The sequence below is a fragment of the Alexandromys fortis genome, unplaced genomic scaffold (assembly GCF_014885135.2).
Source record: "Alexandromys fortis isolate MF-2015 unplaced genomic scaffold, M_Fortis_MF-2015_v1.1 scaffold_37, whole genome shotgun sequence".
Classification (NCBI taxonomy): Eukaryota; Metazoa; Chordata; class Mammalia; order Rodentia; family Cricetidae; genus Alexandromys; species Alexandromys fortis.
Window position 1 is genome coordinate 8,733,011 of NW_026067914.1, and position 20,155 is coordinate 8,753,165.

Consider the following 20,155-nt stretch of genomic DNA (forward strand, 5'->3'; position numbering starts at 1 on the left):
TGTATAAAAACTTTTGAGCCTTGGGGGACATTTCCATTAAAATTACATCTAGTCAGAAAATTATTTTCTTAGTAAACACAACATTCCAAGTGTGACACCCAGGGTTCACATAAAAAGAGCCTGGTATGTGGTGTAGACTTATAATTCCTGTTCTGAGTTAAGAGCTACAGGAAGATCCCAAGAGTCTACTTGGCCTTCCAGCCAAGTTTGGCAAGTTTTAGCCTAGAAGGAGACCTCGTCTCAAAAGAAAAGGTAGGTGACATCTGAGGCATAACAACAGAGATTGTCTTCTGACCACATCACAAGGGAGGAAAGATGTTAACATACATGCTCTTCCACACAAATGAACATGGAAACACATACACAGGTTAAGCATGGATAATACCAAAGAAGTTTCAAAAATTGTATTGTCAGAGATAAGTGAATACAACTTGAAATAAAGAGCAATGCTAGTAACTTAATTGCATTTCAGACCTGTAAAAAAAGCTAGGCTAATAACCATAATTTAGACCACTGCTAGAATAGACTCTAAGTAATACAGTGAGCAAAATATATTATTTGGATAGCTTATGGTACTGAAACTATTGGAAATCCATATAAAATAAAAAAGAAGCATGAACAACATGAGCAACAGAGAAAAATTAAGTTTAGATAGATTCTAGACCAAAATTTAACAGTTGAAACAATGAAATAATTTAGAGAAATATAAAGTAGCTGATAAGTTGTTGTGATAGGTAAAGCAGAAGCAATGTGTATTCATTGAAGGATGCCAAATGATTATTGCCACCACTAGGGATGAAGTTCAGTAGTATAATGCTTGTCCAGCCTGTGCAATTGTGTGATAACCTGAACTCAATTCCCAGGAATAAATGCAACCAAACAAGCACCAATTTGGAATATATATATACATATATATAGTCATATGTATGTATATATATATGTACAGATATGTGTATTTATATAATATATGAATAAATACATTCATGTGTATGGATATATCTTTACATATAAGCATAGGCATTTATTTGCATAATATATTATGAACTCTCTTTTAATAAGTCCAAAAATAAAGTAATAAAACATATATAAATGCTTTGAATAGACACTTGATGAAGGGTTGAATACAGATGTACCATATGCAAGGGAATGGATGTCCAATGTCAATGAGCTACTAGTAGTTTGTGTGAGTATTTTGGCAAACAGCTTTGCAATTATTTCATGGAAATTAAAAGCCAGTTATCAACTAGACATAAAATTAGTCTCCAATGTATTTTCTAGGAAAATGAAAAAAATGTGTCAACACACAGGATTCAATATATTCAGACTTGGTATAATATAGCTTTAATTACCAAAGTCATTTAAAAATATCCATCAAAATGTGAAAGTATATTCTACTGAGACAGACTATTGTTATAATCATTCAGCAATGAAGAAGAGCCATCATTCAATTAATGAGAAGTGTAGATTAATTTCAACTCCCTATGCTTGATAGAAGACGGCAGGCACAGAAGTACACATTTCCTCTGACTCATGCTACGTGATATGGTGTACTGAACTTCTATGACAGGTAAGTCTTTTCTTCAGTGTTAACAGTCAGAACTGTGACCACCTGTGTTGCTATATAAATGATCGTTTGCTAAGATAATAGAGTAATAAATTTTAAACATAGCTGGCAGAAAATTCCAATTTAAAGCAAATTTGCTGCATTTATTCTAATCGGCATAATAAAAATTGACACATATTTTTCCAGGGTCAAACCAACTACATATTAGCTATCACTGAACTTTCTCTAAGTGAATTTATAACTAAAAAATTAATAAAGTCATTGCTTCTCCACACTTAAAATAGATAAATGATAGGTGAAGATGATATGATGATCATATGTACTGCTTCAAGACCATCCATGTGAATTTTTCTTACAACTAAGTGAAAATATAGTCCTCAGATTAGAATGGTTTGTAGAACATTAATTGGAAAAAAAGAAAGAAAGTAAAGGAACTACATATTTCAAAACATTGTGATACATTTTTTAAGTGAAAGGGGAATTAATACAATTCAGCAAAGTGAAGATATAATTAACCAAAAGAGAAGTAAAAATCAGACTAACTTCAGGATTATCTTCAATATTTGGATCAAGCAGATAATGAGTGCTAAGTATGGGGGTACTTCTGTATGATAATAGAACTCAGCCTACTTCTGCGAGAGGCAGCCTACTTAGTACATTTTGCATCTCTCCTAGTTTACATAGCAAAGTCTTGTCTAAGTAAGATGTCAACATTTACAGGTATTTTTATGCTAACTTTGAGAATGAACGTAACAAATAGAAAACTAATGTTTAGAACACTACCCAAAGATCTGAGGAGACCATCTTCCAATGAATTAACACTGACAACTTTGTCACCCTCATTTCTTGGCCATTGTGAATGGATCAACAATAAGAGTGGGGATGCGGGTCTCAGCACCTCATGCTGACTCCATGGCTTCTGATATACACTGAGTAGTGGATTTATTATATTGTATTCATCTTCTTATCTTTAGGTTTCTGGATCATCCCATGCTAATGTAAATTTTTCTGCCTCAACTCCAAGTATTTGGTTTACAAGTATGAGCTTCCGAGCCTGCTTTTTGTCCATATTCTTGACAATATTCAACCCATCTCTCCTTCTACTCTCTCCTTTCTTCATAAGTCTGCATTTTATTTTCTTTGTTTTGGATAACAAACATTTTAATTGCATATCAATATTCTCTCAGAAAAGAAATCAAGAGAGACGACAACTTAAAATGGTAGAATATTTACTAATTATACCTCATATATGATTAATATTCAGGATATGTGAACAGTTCAAAAGCAAACAAATAATACAAGTAAAATAGAATGGTCATGTAAATCAATGTTTCCCAAAATAATGAAGTAAAAAAGCAGAGCTCTTAATATGAATCTTTACAGCTGCATAATAACTACCAAACATTACTAATTATCAGAGAATTACAGTAGAAGCAAAGTCACTGATTTAATATCCTGCCATGACATAAATAGATGAAAAGTAACCACCATTCCATGCACTTAAAGTATATAAAATTTTCTGTCCATGCAAGCAGCAAAAGTGTGAAAGTAACAACAATGGGTATTTTTTTTTTAATTTTACTCTCATTGCTCAGCAGTTAAGAGCACTGCCTGCTCTTCCAAACGTCCTGAGTTCAATTCCCAGCAACCACATTTTAGCTCACAATCATCTGTAATGAGATCTGGTGCCCCTCTTGATGAAGAGACATGGTCAGTTGTCCTCATCAACTTAGACCATGAAACCACACATGGACAAGTACAACAGAAATGCCATATATGGACTGTATATTATTACTTGTAGAAATGTGTAGTTCCAGAACTAAGTAGGTATAGATGTGCAATATTTGGTGCCAGAGTACAAGAAAGTGATAAAAGAAAAATTTTCATATTTCCAAGTGTAGAGGAGTTCCTGCAAAAATGAAGTTATTTGTCTAAACTTAGCTAACTATAACATCAAATTAGGTAACAGTAAGTTAAATGCTACTGAATAAAAAATCAATTGTGATTTTAGATTAAATAATGAAAATGAATTACCATAGTTATGATTCCAAATAGCTGTATATTAAGTAGCTTACAACATAAATTTTTATTATTAACATAATGGCAGCCAGAAGATCAAGCTCACTGTCCTCATGTTTGAGTTTTTTTCTTTCTGGCCTACTTAGCGTATTGAGGGTAATCCTTTCTCTCTGTCTTCACATGACATGCCCCCCCATTTTATGCAAAGGTTATGTGCTAATCTCACATTACAGAAAACTCAGATATAACTGTATGAGCTATACTCCTATTGATCTAGTTTTAATTATTTCTTTCCTAAAAATCTTAGCATCAAAACAATCATACTCCGAGGTTATGGTACTAGGAATTTCATGCCTATATTTTAGGAAGACAATATTCATCCAATAACAAATTAAAAGAAATCATCTTTAAGAGAACTGGGTGCCAATTAAGAGAGGGAACAATGCAATTGTTGGTATCATCAATAATGTGAGCCTGACAGATGGGGTTTCAAAGGATCTGAGAAAAGATTATTGGCCTATTTCAGAATAGTAATAGAAACCGTTCATCTTATTACAATATTTGCCTGTTGGTGAAGATATTTTTATATGCAAGCATGTTTATGTAATTGAGGTCAGTAACGTCTGTGGTGTAAATGTCATTAGCATCCACTATCAAGGGTGCATTGAGAAGAATATAATACCTTGTTGGTATTCTGGAAACAAAGACGTCACTTAACCAAGTGTGGGGAATCATAACTAGGAGACTAGGGCAAAAGCATTGTGAAAAATTTGAATCCATCTTGAATGGCACAGTAAATACCAAACTAGTCTGAATTTCAGATACTACTTTCTGATCAGGGGTCTGGTTATAAAAAAAAAAAAGAAAGAAACATACCATATTGGGCCATGTCCTTAAAACAGATTGTAGGAGTATAGAGTCATAAAATTTATAGTAATGAAGAACAGAAAAGTTTTTTCTAAAAAAAGAAAAAGTAGAAGGAAATGGAAGAACACAAGGTAACTTGATGAAATCCATACACCGAGATGGGCACTTGTTCTGTCAGGAAAAATCCCTAATTGAGGTAATTGAGAAGTATGAATTAGCATGAGGATGGTTCTTTAAATGGGAAACAATGTTGTTTATATAACTTGAAAGTCATAGGGAGGTTATACAGAATTATCTGTATAACATGTAGTTTGAGAGAAACACTGAGATATTGAGACTCTTTTATTTGTGTGTGTGTGTGTGTGTGTGTGTGTGTGACAGAGAGACAGTGAAAGAGAGAGAGAGAGAGAGAGAGAGAGAGAGAGAGAGAGAGAGAGAGAGAGAATGGAAAAGTCATGAATAACAAACAATGTTGATGATCAGTGGACAGGATAAAAATTTTGCATTGTATTTGAAATATCATGAGTTTTTCCCTTTTAAAAGTAAAACTAGTCAGTGTTCCTATTGTTTACACTCAAAATCCCAAATTTATCAATTAAGCCAAAGGAAGCTTAAAGTACTTTTGTTGGATTGCTTAGGGTAACTCAGTAACTTCTGATTTGTTATCCAGTTTCTTCTTAATTGCATTAATTGAACCAAAGTTAAGCATAGTTCATAAATTATTAATTAAAGTTTTGCATTAATTATCTAACCATTGAAGTTGATGGGATGCCAGTATTGTCAGGCTTTGGCTTAGAAGTAATGTAAAAAAAATTGAGCTTTCATAAGTATAACAAGTTCATTAGTAGATGTGCCAGAAATCTTAATTATTGGATTTAAGCACTGCATCCATTGTTCAGAATGGACAAGAGAATTTTTGGGTTCTAATTATGCTATCTGTGTTTAATGAATGCATTTCTATGAAGGGTTTGCTTTGATAAAATAAGCCAAATAATGCTTTACTATCTTATTTATGGTACAGTTTTGAGAAATTTAGACAGTGCCTTTGAAAGAATTTCTTAGTAGCATTTTACACTGTCTGGTTTTGTATAACCCTAGATCTTAATTTCTTTTTTTTATGTTAGCTCAGAAGAGAGGTTTGGAAAAATGAAATAAGAAATAAAAAATATTTTGATGGACAAGTCAAATTTCTAAAAGCATATATTAATGATTATTTATCAAAAATAGGCAATTATTTTTAACTTCAATTTTGGCTTCACTGTGTTAACATAGTGAAAAGAACTATTATAATTCACAAAGTTTATCATAATTATCCAGACCTCAACTAAAATATCAGTGTTACCCATGTGTTTTCTGCGTGTTACCATGGCCTTTTTTTTTTCCTTATATACTGTTAGGTGAGGTCAACAAACCTGCTGGTTTAGATAATTTTGGTTTGACATATCTGTTTATAAACAGTTCCCTAAATATTATCATTTTCATCCATCTGGGTTAATAATAAGAGTTGAATATAGTTCACATCAATTACATCATAACTATCAGACAGACTATCATTTTGTTAGAGAAAATTTCAGAGTTGATACATAATGGAAGGTGGGTTTTGTTACTATTCTCTCAATTTTAGAGATAAGGAAGAGACTTCTGAGATCACAAAATGTCTGAAATATCACATAACTAGAAAGTGAATTTAGGTCAGGCACGATTGCTTTTGCAAAATAGAAAGTAGTAGTTTAAAAGGTAAACATAATCTACTTCTGGTTAAAATATTCAAATGAAATAAAATGGCATAAGAGGAAGGCTCAAATATTCAAATTCATGCTGCCTCTGTTCACAATAGCTAATATACAGGTTATCATAAGAAGCCATCCATCGGTGAATGGATAGAGAAGTGTTAGTATATACAGAAAATGATATTATTCCACCACAAGAATAGAATGATGATTTCATTTGTTCAGACTCTTAGGAGTGAAGAATTCCATTGATAGGCTCCATGATATTAGAAGATTGTGCAATCTTTTTATCTTTTCAAATGGCACTTTTGCAACATTGCTATGTTTGGAAAAAAACCTCAATAGTGATAGGATAGTGGCTATTAATAAATTGTTAGTATTCAGTTGAGAAATAAAACAAACATAAATATATGGCTTATGAAAATTATAACACAGATAACATGTATATATTTCTGTAGAATTTCTGTCATTTCCCTAATCTATAACTTGTTATTCCATATTTATTTTTAAGAGCATCACATATGAAAGAACACATTTGGTGAAAAAATTATGATTGGAAATTTTTCTTCTGTTTATCACAGTCACTGTCTCTTTCCTTCTCCCCAAAGCTACCGTCCATATCTAGACTTTTTTAAAATTTCCTTTTCTATTACTTTATAAATAATACCAATCAAAATTTCCACTTCCTCCCCTCCTCCCACTTCCCTCCCACTCCCCCCAACACTCTCCCTCCACCCCTCTCCAGTCCTAAGAGAGGGTAAGGTACCCTGCCCTGTGGGACGTCCAAGGCCCTCCCTGCTACATCCAGGCTTAGGAAGGTATGCATCCAAATAGACTAGGATCCAAAAAAGCCAGCACATGCAGTAGAGACAAATCCCAGTGCCATTATCATTGGCCCCAGTATGCCCCAATTGTCAGCCACATTCAGAAGGTCCAGTTTGATCCCATGCTCCTTCAGTTCCAGTCTAGCTAGATTTGGTAAGCTCCCATTAGCTCAGGCACACTGTCTCAGTGGGTGAACAACCCTTCGTGGCCCTGACTTTCTTGCTCATATTCTCCCTCTTTTTGCTCTTCAACTGGACCTTGGGAGCTCAGTCCAGTGCTCCAATGTGGGTCTCTGTCTCTATCTTCATCCGTCGCTTAAGGAAGGTTCTGTGATGATATTCAAGATAGTCATCAGTCTGACTATGGGACAAGGCCAGTTCAGGCACCCTCTCCTTCACTCCCCAGGGTCCTAGCTGGGGTCATCCCCATGGACACCTCGGATCCCCTACAGAGCCAAGCCTCTTGCCAACCCCAAAATGTCTTCCACAATTAAGATATCAATTTCCCTGCTCCCATATAGGTCCTTCCTCCATCTCAACCATTGCATGCCCCAATCTCTCCCTTACCCTCCCCTTCTCCCCCCTCTCTCCCCCTCTCTCCTTTTCCTACCCCCCACCTCCATGCTCCCAACTTTTGCCTGCCGATCTTGTCTGCTTCCAATTTCCAGAAAGATCTATATAAATTTTTCTATACTTATAGTAGATCAATTTAGGTTCACTCGCTTCATTAACAAACACAAATGTGGTGATTAGAAAATGACAAATTGGTCAATGGAGAAATCAAGAAAGAAATAAAAGTGTCCTATAATTAAATAAAAATGAAAACACCATTCAGCATAACTATGAACACAAGAAAAGCAGACCTATGAGGGAAATGTACAGCCTTACATTAAAAAGACTGAGAGAACACAAAGAAATAACTTACTGATACAATGAAAAATTTGGGGACAAAAAAGGAGAATAAACTTAATTCAACAACAGGAAATAATAATAACCAATAGAAAGCAGTTTCAAAAAAAAAAGAAAAAAACAAAACAAGAAAACCATACCAAATCAAAGAAATACAAAGAAACAACAAACCCAAGAGATTTGCTTTGAGAAGATAAATAAGATTGAACCACACTTGGTCAACTAACCAAAAAGACTAAGAAAGAAAGAAAGAGTCTCATACTTATTTAGTTTTATAACTACAGGTATGCGTAGTTCTCACTCTTCATAAAGGAAACATCTCCATGCAACAGAAAGAGACCAGTTTAGAAGACTGTAATCAATCAGAGTGGAAGATGTGGAGCTGAGCCCCAACCAATACATGTATAACACAATTCCTGCACCTGAGGTTCAGGGATCATTATGGAGGAGGGGATTAAAAGATTGTGAGAGCCAGTCATGAAGCTTATGTTGTGATGGTATCTCTTAGGCATGGAACAAGATACACTCATAAGACTACATCATTGGGTGCGTTAGCAAGAACAAAACAAGATGAAACCAATAGACATGTAAGTTGGACAGGAGAAAGTTCAAAGGCCATAAAGACTGAGGGATTTGTATTTCAGCATTTAGAAAAAAAATGTGTATGTATAGTACATACATATACATGACTAGATATAATAACAGATATGAAAAAGACATCATGAATTTAAGAAGAATCTGGAGGAGTATGTGGGAGGCTCTAGAAAAAGGAAAAAGGGGGTAAATTAAATAACTATAATCTAAAATTATTAAAGAAATATTTTTAAATAGATAACACTTTCTTCGTATCATTTTAAAATTTAAGTGCTTAGATTTACTGTTTAGTGTCTATCGGCAGAAATTTATGTATTTACATGAATTAGTATATTTTTCTAGGGGGCATCTGGGAGTCTGAAATCAAGGTTCTCCAGGCTTTCTTACTGCCCAAGAAGTATGGAAGTTTAGCCATCACATCTCTCTAGTTTCTATTTCTTCAGTCAGGCAACTTTTTGTGTGTTTTATGCACTGGCTTCCTGCAAGGACCCCAGCCACAATTCTTAATCCAGTATGGTTTCATTTTAACTGAAATAATTTTGCCTGTGATCTTATGTCTAAACACATGTAAGTCATGCTTCCAGATGGACATGCATTTTGGAAAGACATTATACAGCCCAATAAAAAGTCATTCCCTTCCAATTCAGGTTTATGTTTTTCATGGAACTACTGGTCCGTAACTCTAGATGGAAACTTGTTTTTCTGTAAAAGTGAGAGGAACAGTAAATGTCTTCATAGAAGGATTAATATCAATATAATTTATTACTCTAAATTTTTAAGAATAATTACTATAGCTAGCATATATAAATTTCCAATATTATATTAAAAATCAACTCTATATTTAAGTAAATTTGGCCATGTTTTACTGCATATTTATAAAGATATTTTAGATTAATTTTGTTCATAGTTCTTGACTTTAAATGCTCCGTATCGTGGTTTTCATATGGGTCATGACCCATTTGGATGTCATATATCAGATAGCCTGCATACCGGATAATTACATTATGATTTGTAAGAATAGTGAAATTACAGTTATGAAGTAGCAATGAAACAATTTTATGGTTGGGGCATCACCACAATATAAGGAACTATATTAAAGAATCTCAGCCTTAGCAAGGTTGAGAAACACCGCTCTATATAATGATGGGTGAACTTTCATCAAAATATGAGGTCACTATAGTATGTAATTTCTCAATCTGACTGCCATTGGGTAAAATAATATAATCATATTTGAAATAATGCTATTTGTGTCTATATCTACTTATGGTATATTCACTTATGAATATGCAGGCATAGTCACAGATTAGATAGAGAATGTGTATGTGTTCGCAAATTAAAACCAGAAGATAATTCCATATCTCATCCTCTATCAATATCATCATTATTTATTTACTCATCATTATTTATTCATTGTGACAAATCAATATTTAGTTCCAAACATATATTCTACCATCTCTCATGCTAACCAGTAAAAGGAGACAAATAATTTCAATAATTATATTTCATTCCTGATTGCTATTTTAGTATTATGTTGTATAACATGGCAAATACTTGTTTATTTTTATTGTATATTAAATAAGGAAGAAATGTTACTCAAAATATCTAGCGAAGAAAAGAAAATAGGAGCTGATTAACAGGCTTCATTTGGGAGTCCATCTGACACGATGCTAATTATTCTGTACAGCACACTAATCATGTAAATTAGCAGACATCGTAGCACACAGCAGTCATTGGAAGAATTTTGATGTTCTTTACTGAAAAGTAGAAATTTATCAACATACCAGGTAAATATTCAGACATTTAGATGATTTTTTGTTTTAGCATATTTTTTTTCTTTTCTTATTTAGTAAATGGCCCTCCAGTGGATATTTAATAATTCTGAAAATAGTGTGCTTATCACTGAGCAAGTCCATAAAGTCCCAGAATAAATTGAAAACCTATGATTAAAAATGAGGGGCTATAAACATGGCACAGTGATTAAGGGCACTTGTTGCTAAGCAGAGTATGTTTCAGTACCTTCAGTAGCATGGTTGCTCATACTCAACTTCAACATTAGCTCTCATAGGGATATTGTGGAGAGCAGGTACAGACTTCTTGCCTCTGTGAACAAGATAGATTTATGATGCACATACAGATATGTCAACATTTACACACTATATATAAATAGATAAATATTATAATAAAAAATATTTGTTAAACTTTTTATTCATAAAAATCTAGAGAAATTATTTATTAGCACAATATTTATTGAATCTTTTTCCTTATAAAATTAGGAAACTATTTCTTAATTACATAGCACAATGGCTCTTTCACAGTTTCGGTGCTCAGATGAACTACCTTTGTTTTCTACCTAATTTACTTTGAAACCTAGGAAAATACAATAAACCAAGAGTTTCCTATGGTGCCCTATTATTTTCAATCTGAAATATTACAAATGCTTATTTTGTTAAACCATCTAGAAATAAAGTACTCATATTCCAAAGAGCCCTCTTTGTTCAGTATCCCATGGAAATACATGGAAATAGGTCTTACTTTTAATATCCAAAAGGGGAAATTATGTATGAAATTTTAAATAAAACTGTAATCATAAACCAAATTTTAAAACAGGAAACATTATCTAAATTTTGAATAAGTTGACATTTCCATTCTTTGAAATAAAAATATTCCATATAGAAAGAAAACTCTTACAAACACAGCAGAAAAGTTCAATAGTTGGGCAATTCGATTCTTGGAAGATAGAACAGAGGTAAATTTTCCTCTTGCTAAGTAAAAACTAAAATAAAAATCATAGATGTTAGAGATCAAACATAAGAAGGCTTCTGAAAAAAAAAAGATGAAAGCAACTGGCTGCAGATCTCTGGATCAGTGAAAAGTTGGCAATGTGTCCCTGAGGGTTTCAATTGCCTCAATCAACCCAGACTTGGAGGTTGAAGAAGCCAACCACCTGGGAGGGTCTTGGAATGAAGGTAATAAAAGCCACACATGAAATATTCTCCCGCCATGCAGCAAACCAGAATATGGCCAGAAGCAAGAAAGGCATATGTGAATTGTTCTACTCTAGGAGCTCTTGGATAAGGAAGCACATGCAGCCCCCATCCTCACTCATGCCAGGAAAGCTCTAGCAGAGAACCTTGTTGACACTTCTGGCTAGTCAAAACCATTCTGTAACTTGCCAGGGAATGGTTATTTACAGTGAAAAGAACGTAGACGTACAATTTTCATCCTTGTCGGTTATAGAAATGATTCGCTGATCTTAAATAGCAATTGCCAGACATTTCTACTCAGCCTCCTGTGGCTCATGCTTTCCAGAATAATCATAAATCTGGCTAAAACAAAATAATAAACTTACCTAGGAGATCACAAGGTGCACTTGCATTTGGCCCTTTATTCAGTTGCATTGGTTTCCAGTTTCAACTTTGTAGATGACAACATGGTGCAATGCCAAAGGTTAACAGTCACTTTAGACCATATGAAGAGGTCAGGTTTTTATTTTTCTTTACAGTGCAAAGTCCAACCATCTCTGGACCAGTGGTTTCAGAGCTAGATGGCGTGGGTTTCCACCACTGTCTTGATGAGTTTCCACTTTTCCTCCAGCAAAGTGTGTAAGTGCAGGACCCCTGAGCAGAGGACCCGTCTACTCCTACCCTCCTGCACCTGCAGGTATTGCAGTATGCTTGGAGCTCTAGCCAACAGCAAAACTAGTCTCACTTGATCTCAACAAGGGCTGTTTGGGATCCAGGAAATTTAAGCTCACTATCCTATCTGCCTACTTCATTTTGGATTTTAAAAAAGTTATCTTATGAGGAAAACTGAGTAATGAACAAGCAAGTATGGAACGCAAGTGGTGGATATGGTTAGCACACGGTACTTAAACAATATGTGAGATTTGTATTATTTATATAGCATACTTAAAATAAAATATAATTTAAAATTAACTTTCAGAAACAACTCTCCTTTGTTCTGAACACTTTTATATTTTAAATCGTTTAGTACGTGTTTTTATTTAAGTGTGTATATGAGAGAGAGAGAGAGAGAGAGAGAGAGAGAGAGAGAGAGAGAGAGAGAAGGAAAGAGAGAGAAACAGCATGCATGTGGAGATCAGAAGTTAATTAGTGGGCTGCAAGGCTCAAACTCAGGTCATCAAGTTTGATAGTAAATGCCTTTATTCACTGTACCGTCTCAGAGGCCCAGAGATTTTATTTATAAGTACTATAAATTCATTTTGTTATTTTAGATATTACTTCAGTGTGTTTTACATTGCGGTTATCAGAACACTTGAACCTGGGTAATTAATAAAGAAAAGTATATTTGTTCACCATTTCCTGTCTGTGATTCTGGACTGCCCAAATAGAGAGACAGAAATGAGAAGCAGCTTTCACTTTTGGAGCAGAACAACCTGCTGATTCAAGTTCCGGCTGCCTTCTTGCCCCACCATAATCTCTGCTAAACAATACACTTTTCCTCCCTAACACAATAAAAATGGAAGATTAGTTATAATTTGGGGATTTTATTTGTGGTTTCCCAATTTAATATTTTTGCTTTTTCTTTGAAAATTTTGGTCTTGATTATATTATTTTCTTCGTCTATTTGAAATTATTGTTCCAGGCTGATGTATTAAAGCATCAGGCTTTTGCCATAGGGCAAGTGGCTTCTTTGTTGCTATATTCTTGAGCACTCAACTCTTTACTTTGTCTGTTTTGTCTTGTTTTGTAGTAAAACTAAATTTCATGACTACTACTATTGTAATGTGCTGTTAACTTTTGAAATAAAACGAATTTTCTATTTTTTTTGTCAAAAGTTACCTGTTTCTCAACTTATTTATTTTTCTAGATAACTTTAATAACCTTAACATGATCTTTATGTGTAAACATATATTTGTAATTAGTTTGGCATTGCATTGAGAATTTTTATAAAATTGGAGGACAATGGCATCCAAATAACACTGAACATTTTTTGATCATTGTGAACATATATCCTCAATGATTCTCTTAGTGATGTTTTCTAGGTTAAAGCAAAAGTTTTACATATAACTCTGTTTTGAAATAATTAAAATTTCCACAGATATAAGTCACTGATTTTGTAGTTTTCATATTTTGCTTTATTTTTTGTACTGCGATTGATTTACAATATATGTCTGACATAAAGAGATGTTAAATTCACTTAATTTCTTCTAATGATATGTTTAAGCTTTCCCTGCGATTGACATATAATGTTGGCATAAAATCAACTTTGTCTTAATTTAATTTTTTATTATTTAATGATTTTGCAATATGAGAAGTGAAGGAAGAAATCATGATCATAGAGTAATTTTCTGATTACTTGGCTTAAAAAGAGAATGGGAAGATAACAGCAGTCATCCATCCATCAACTCTTCATTGATCATTTTTCCATTTATAAACTTCCTTTAATGTGCCATTTGCTATGTTATGTTCTAAAAAATGATGAAGAATGTAGCACATCAAAATGCTGGGGACTGTGTGGGAGCTGTGTCCAGGCTAGTGAGGAACTGCTAGTTAGTGATGGTAAGACATAGTAAACTGTTTGGAAAGACAAAACTGTGGCCTGGAATAGGGTTTGCATTGTGAGCATATGGTAAGAGTTCAGTTCCAAATAGAATTAATACAGTCCTAAAAGGTGAACTAGAGTGAGGAGATCATCTATTGCTGCTGATAACAGAGTCAAAGGGTATTACTTGCTTTTTACTACTTTAGAGATATTTATAAAATTCTTAATATTTATAATTATAGTTAATGTAAAATAGAGTAGAAACATAGAAGATAGTTCTATTTTCCCATCCCCATCATTGAGATAATCAAGAATTCTATGTTCCAGACACATTACAGAACTGAGAGGTTCTACTTGGGGAAAAAAAGATCATCATAAATGGCCATTTTATGGCTTATCTATAGTGACGAAACATCCAAGATCACATATATACACAAATTAAAAAAGTAAGATCTGTTTTCTCAAGGAACTTTGAAGAACAAAGTATATTGAAGACTGATGTTAGAATACATAGATATTTTAAATATTCAGCTGGTTGTAAAGCTGACAATAACCTTGAAGCGTTTATTGTTAATTTAAAATTGTCTATTATATGAGAAGTGCCGATTCAGCACCTGCAGGACACTGCTCTGTTATTTACATGTGGCTCAAGGTAACGAGGACAGCCCACTCATACTCCTTGTGGGCAGTTAAGATAAATGGTGCAGTAGGTACGATCATATGGAAGGAGAATGCAGGTTAATGGTTGTTAACTCCTTATCAAAATTGGGATAAATCCCAATGTGGTAAATCCCACAATTGGGATTTTTTTATGTGTCCAATATTATAAATTTTAACTATTTTTTGAGTCAAGAGCTAGACAAAGATTTAAACTACCTTTTCAGTCTGTCAAGTTTTGTCAAAATAATTTAATTGTAGTGAATTTGCTCCACAATTTCTTATTTGTGTTATGATGAAAATTATTTCTTTCTATGGCATATGTAGATTATTTTATACAGTATTTCTGGGAAACTTTGAAGTAATCTAATAAGGTCATTGTTTTCTTAGAAGACCGTATAGAATTGCAAAGGTGGCTTACTTTCAATTGCAATGTTTTCTCATTTTCTTTTGTTTTTTTCTTTTGTTATTTTCAAAAAATATTTTGTTTTTATTTTATATAAATTTGTGCATCTGTGTGCAGATATGTGCATGTGACTTTAGTACTGATGAAGATCAGAAGAAGCAGTTGAGAACTGTGGAATTACAGGTGATGGTGAGCCACAAGATGAGGGTGGTAGAGAATGAAACTCAAGTTCTCTGATAGAGAAGAAAGTGCTCTTAGTAATTTGGCCAGTCACTCATTTATTTATTACTTCTTAATACAATAAATAAATAAATAAATATACATATGGTATTCTACATGTATCTGAACTATTACACAAAATAGAATATTATTAAAATGTTTTAGGAAATATTTTTTCATTGTCTTAATATTTTGCTGTTTCTATCTATCTATAGATAGATGTTTTTAATTTCATTTTACATTCTAACCACAGTTCTTCCTCCCACTCTTCCTCCTCCCCCACACTGTACCTCCCCACAAGCCACCATGATCCACTACTCTCAATGGGTAAAGGCTCCCATGGGAAGTCAACAAAATCTGGCACAATAATTTGGGGCAGGATCAAGCCCCTCCCCCCTGCATTAAGGCTGAGCATGGCATCCCACCACAATGAATGGGCTCCAACAAGCTTGCTCATGCACCAGGGAAAGATCCTGGTCCTGCCAACCACCCCCCACCAGATAGTCCAGGCTTTACCACTGTCTCCCACATATCGAGGGCCTAGTTTGGTCCCGTGGAGGCTCCACAGCTGTCGGGCTAGGCTTCATCAGTTCCCACTAGCTTGGTTGAACTTTCTATAGATTTCCCCATCATGACCTTGACCTCCCTTGCTCATATATTCCCTCCTTCTTTCCTTTGATTGGATTCCTGGATCTCGACGTAGATCTCTGCATTCAGTTCCATCAGTTACTGGATGAAGGTTTATGAGGATAGTTGGTGTATTCACCAATCTGATTATAGGGGAAGGCCAGTTTGGGCTTCCTTTCCACTATTGCTAGGAGCCTTAGCTGGGGCTAAACTTGTGGAGTCTTTTGAATTTCCTAGCGTCGGGTTTCTCCCTAACCCTATAGTGGTTCTCTCTCTCAAGAGCTCTCCTTTCATTTGGACCCTAGAACGTTCCTATTATTCACTTTTATCACCAAACTAAAGTTCATCAAATTATGCTAATAATAATATGATCAGTACTTTATGTTTAACTAAAGGAGTATATGGGTAGTTATGATATTTGGGATTTTTAAAATGGTCTACTGTATTTAGCATGGGTAGTTGCATTCTTATTTGTATTGACTATAGTGCTTGTCTTATTGTTAAAGAAGTATTCACATTTCTTTCCATGTGACCTGAAATGAAGTGCTGCCCTTTGGAAGTCAGATAGAACCTTTGAATTTGCTACCTCCCTGCTGAGACTTTATGACACCTACTATTTATGCCACTGCTCAGTCATGGGTCAGCTGTAATCTCAAGACAGAAGCAAGCCCAACAGGATGGCAGCTGACTTGCAGCCACTGTGGCACATGAATGAGAAATGAGCAATGACATTGAGATGCAGGACTTAATTTGCTCTGCATTAAAGGATGAAAGATGACCGATACACTTACCTCCTTACATAACCTTTTTACACTCAAGATAATGTTTGAGTTTGTTTATGTTGACGTGTATAGCTTAGAATAAAGTCAGAAAAAAAAGTGCTTCATAGTAAATCAGAAAGGCACAAGTTTTACATAGTGTTACTTTATGGTATTTTGAAGACAAAAAGGAAAGAAGTCATTTTTTATAGCACGTGAAAAGTATGTAAATATCAAGCAAAAAATATTTTGTTGGAAGGAGTCTGCACAGCTTAGTGGAAAATATTTTTGCTTCTTCTACTATTTATTATTTTTTATTTATTATTTATTATTTTTGTTTCTAACTACAGACGAGTCTAGTCTTCAATTACTTTTAGTCACAGTAATAGTAACAATAATCAAAGCTCTTATTGTCATGGTATAGTGATGGGGTTGGGTACCAGACTTAGAGTGATCCCCAAGGTACAGATTCTGGAAGTCTGGCAACAGGCTGTGCTCTCTTGAGGCAGTACTGAGCCGGAGCACTAGGGTGTTAAGATGGCAAAGGAAGAGGCCTTTCTGGTATGATCAGACTTGCTGACTCCTTTTTAACATTAGGTTGCCTTCAATATCAGTTCTAGACCCATACAAATTGACTCAATGAAAACATATATTTTAAACATTTTTTGTCATATTTTAGAGGTTCGTTTATTATACTGACATTGATAAGAAAGTTTTTGTTTTCATTGGTTTTGGAGACGCTCATTTATCTGAGAGATTTCCATTCCTTTCCCTTCGACAAGAAATGGTGCTCTGTGCTGGGAGACTATGAAATGTCTTTGGAGGCTGAAATAGACTTTGAGATCGAGTGAGGCTGCTAATTATCCCCGAGACCATAAGAGCTCTTCATGAAACTTCCCATTTCAAACACAAATACACTCAAAGCTCTTTAAAATATCAGATTTATTTTAGGAAGTGTTAATGAATTTTAGCTGTGTTACTAACGACTCTTAATGCATAAAGAAGCGAAGCTTCTCATCCATAGTTACTATGATATAATGGTGCTATGCGACACACAGTGTGAGAAATCAAATTCCCTCCATTTGTTGTTCCTTTTGCTATGAAGCGTAGGCTAACAGAAATGAGTACTTTAAAGTCAGTAGCCAAAGATTCTTTAGGCTCATGACTTTCCAGAGAATAATAAATGTTTCCACAGAATAGACAAACCAGACTGGACTCATACAATTTTTAAAGTGGTGCAGTTGTTCTTTAATGTCAGATATATGTTTATTTATGTCAGACATATGTGTTAATGCCAGATATATGCTTATACTAAATTTATGTTCTTGTGGGACAGGTGACTATTTAAGTGGAGAGGATGGCTCTTTTTATAATTTTATATTTCTAAATACCAAAGCTCTTTATTCACATGATTCATTTGTTCAGGGAGTAAGACCCCTGTATTATTTGAGAATTATGCCTGCTTTGAAAATCTGAGGTACGTTTAATTTATCAAATTGGGTCTATGTTAAAAAATAATTTTGGATAATGGTGGTGAAAATTTATAAAAAATAAAAAAGAAGATATTTAATATGAATGACTTCCCTTTTCCTTCCTCACTTACTCTCTCCTGTATTTTAGAAAGGGAAAAATAAATGCATTTTTCTTTTTGTTGCTATTTTTTTGATGCTATTACAGAGTCAATTGGCAAACAGGACATCACATTATGGAATGCCCTAATGTGTGTTAATCTGAATTTGTTGTATTCTGGTTTGAATGGTTTGAATGGGGTTCCTGTTTTGAAGTGTGACTCTCCTGTGAATGTCAAGACAGTCTTAAATCACAAGGCTCTCAGATTCCATACACGGAGCTAGTGTCCTACAGTCAATAGTAAGGGAGTATCTAGGGAACTTGCCCTCCTCTCGGTGTGCAGGATTGGAGATGTAGCTATGATGGTCTCAATGCTTACCAGACAGCACATCCTCTGTCCTTGACTCCCCAGCTTCCAAAACTTAACAGAATAATTTTCTGCTTGTATTGTTATTGTGTGATATTTCCTGGAAAATATGAGCATTTATTTATGATATATGAGGCAAGGTTGACATCCATAAAATAAATTAACAATGACAACAACAATATTAATAATAATGATAATAATAAACAAATTTATCTTAGTGAATTGGTCAGTGTATTGGGATTATTTCTGGATTCCAGGTGATACAAAGACAGTTGAATTACCAAGGAACCAACCCTAGTCAGGTTGATATGTCATGAAAGCTACATCTCTGCAGCTCATGGAACAACGAAAAGATAGCATGGCATGCGGTGAATATCAGCACCTCAGTGAGGATTGCTGCTGATTTAGCCGAGAGGAGCCTTATGAATCTTGCAGAATTATGATCTTCCTGATCTTTGTATGTTCTGTGAGTTTCCTCAAGCCTGAAAATTTTGATTGACAGGGCTTCCGAGCCTTGTAGATTCAAAATGCATGTAGTTCCCAGGTTAAATGGAACACGAGACAGTTTATTCTGGAGTCAATCTTGAGTGATCATGAACAATATAGATTTAGGTTACACATGAATTTTACATCCAATAGGTCTGATATAGATTCAGACTAACCTATGTACCAGGTAGAAAATGGGACTGGGGTAAAAGCAGAAAGAAATAGGCAGCTTACCTCATGCGATTTTTGTAGAAAACTTCTACAGAGGAACAGTTAGTTATCAAAATAAAAAGGCATTTAGCACTCCCCCAATATGTGAAAAGAAGCTCTCCATAACACACCATAAACACAAAGTAAAGCACAAAGTAAAGTAAGAGAACTAAAATGTCAAAAGGAAAAATGCCACCTCGGGTACAAAGGCAAAGCCATCCGAATAACTGCAGTTTTTATTAGGAACTTGAAAGAACAAAAAGTCACGGAACAAAATATTTTGATCCCTGAAAGCAAATTAACTGCCTACTAACATTGTTGTTTCAATAAGTAGTATTTCAAACTTAATTGAAAAATAAGGATTTTTCACAACAAAGCTATAATCTAGTCAGAATAATCACCTACTTGTTCTGGCGATCTCAGTTCCTCCATAGAATTACAGGAAGAATTGGGCAAAAGTTGAATAGTTCCTTCTACTTTTATCATTCCGTGACTTCACTGACTGGTGCATCTCTAACCATTGCAGAATGAAAAAATGAAGTGAACACATATTTTTTAACTTATATTTATAAAAATTACTTTGTCCAACTTTAATCAAATTAGTAATATAGTTCATGGTAACAAAACACTAATTAAAGAGGACTTTTAAAGTGAAATGTGTGTGTTATTTACATAATTAGGTAAACAGAATTTATTTTTAAAAATTCACCAAAAAGGACGCGCACGGCAGCGGGCGGCCGGAACCGGACGCGCACGGCAGCGGGCGGCCGGAACCGGACGCGCACGGCAGCGGGCGGCCGGAACCGGACGCGCACGGCAGCGGGCGGCCGGAACCGGACGCGCA